The following is a 2,261-nucleotide window of genomic DNA, read 5'->3' as shown; positions in this document are numbered from 1 at the left end:
GTTAGTTACCCCACTCTTTAGGGATAATATTTTCCCTTATGACCTCTTTCACATTCGGTCAAGTGATACCACAGGAAAATTGCAAATTAGCGCAAATGGTGACCAATGCACATTGGTAAAAAATATAGTAGTAGGACCATCTAAGGAACAATGATAAAACTAAATCGCATTGCCCATAGGATTCAGAATATTGCTGAATACAAAAGACACTTCCGATAGGATTTAAAATATCCGTCAAATAAAGGATAAGAATTATAGAAATTATATAAGAGACTTCTTATAATACAGCCATACAATAACTTAAAATAGTAATAATTTTTGATTTCTGTCTTCAACAAAGGAGATGAATTCAGAATATTCGAAAGGTTCGAAATTTTCATAACTCTTAATTTTTTAAAAATAGAGAACGGGTACAGATTTTTTTTCCCTTTCATCGTAGAATGTATTTGTCTTTGATTTTTTAAGTCTTCCATTGTTACTAGACCTTTTGGCACCTTTAAATACTCTTTCGAGCATTCAATTATAATTTGAAAAAAAATTGTGAATAAAGTTTGCAAAGGCCCAAATAAGAAAATAGCATTTAGCTATTTGTAGAGGTCAATTAATATATCTTCTTTTTATTAAAGATGTGCTCAATTTTAAACTTAAAGTAATCAAAGAGTCGATTTATCTGTGCTTAGAAACACAAGAGCAGGGGTTTGATTTCGGATGTCGCGAAACAACAAACAAAAACAACCTGTAGATTAAAAATATCTGCTCATAAGGATTCTGGCTGAGAACTTTGCATAAGTTCTACTATATTTGGAAGACGAAACTGAATATTTAACTTTTATTTATTTTTAGAATAAGTTTAGTTCCACCATTGGCCTAGATGAAGTGAGGCAAATGCGAGTATCCTTACAAGAAGAAAAGGAAAGATGTAACAACATATTGGACATCACGTATAACATTTTTACACTCTTTATATATATAATAGGAATTCTTTCAGTAGGACTGATATTCAGAAAATTAAGAAATTTATATACATGTTATAGAGACCAAAAGTCTCAGGGGTTCAATTTAGAAGTAGTATAAAGAGAAATCGAGTTACACTAGATCCTAGTAAATTTGTGTTTCCTTTTGTTTATTCCCTTTACAATAAAAAATTTACTAAGATTTTAAGTGGGGGAGATTGTAAGGAGGCCTTATTTTGTGTAAATTTCGTAGCTCAATTTTATTAAATCTTGGTATTGCCTTTAGCTTCATAGATCAGATAATAATGACAATTTCAAATTAGCTTGAATGTGAAATAACTTCTCTTTGCGTAACTAGCCAAAAATCTTTTAGTGACACTCTTCGTCCAAGAATCAAACGAACTTTGAACCCGTGATGTGTTAAGACCTAATTTAGACCAGTTTTGCAAGTCCTTAAAAGACTGGAAAAGAAACTATTTTAACCAAAGATGGTTGATTGGCTACGAGGGGGGGAAGGTCACTAAGCGGATCAAGTAGCAAAAAGAATATGACTTAAGAAGGAGAGACAAATCGGGGTAGTTTTGCCTCGGAAACACGTGAGTCTTTTTGGAGCAAACAAAATGTAAGTGTTTTACTTTGTAATTAAGACAAACTACCACTGTCTGTCTGAAATTCTCCTTGGGGATAAAAGTTTGAAGAGAAAGGTTAAAATAAGAAGAAAAACCTCTAAAAGGCTTTCTGTCACTCGGAAATAATTTTAATACGTATATAAGAGAAATTGATGATTTTGGGACTTATAGTTTCATTAATATTCCCACCTAGACAAGGCTTGAGCCATTTGGACAAAACAGCATTTTTTAAGGCTAGAATAAGCCAAATTAAATTTCTTCCCAGAAATTTAAGCTTTGAATAAATGAGGATTTAAAGAGGGAAGGAAACCTTAACCAAGAAGAGAAAGCTAGGAGAGCCGTTTGTACTTCCCCTCTTTCAGCCTAGAGTCCCTTGAAACTTAGCTTGACTTTATAAAGACCATATATCCAAAAATTGGAATTATAGGACAATATCATTACTTAACCCCCCCCTCCTTTTGTGCAATCTTCAGATGTTTATACGAAGAGGAACACCGTTCCCCTTTTAATCATTCTTTCATCTCGTTTACCCCGGACTGCATGTTTTTACAAAGGTGACCTCAATGTTTATACAAGCAGGTTAGGGGAAAAAGGGGAACAATATAACCAGCTTAAGAATTTCTAAACCTTTATGTCCAGAAATTTTCAATTAAGTTTCCCTGCTAAAATTAAAGCTTAA

This window comes from Artemia sp. Qi Xiang Cuo, chromosome 20 (genome assembly GCF_049724085.1).
Source record: "Artemia sp. Qi Xiang Cuo chromosome 20, ASM4972408v1, whole genome shotgun sequence".
Taxonomy (NCBI): Eukaryota; Metazoa; Arthropoda; class Branchiopoda; order Anostraca; family Artemiidae; genus Artemia; species Artemia sp. Qi Xiang Cuo.
Note: the sequence above shows the minus strand (reverse complement) of the source record.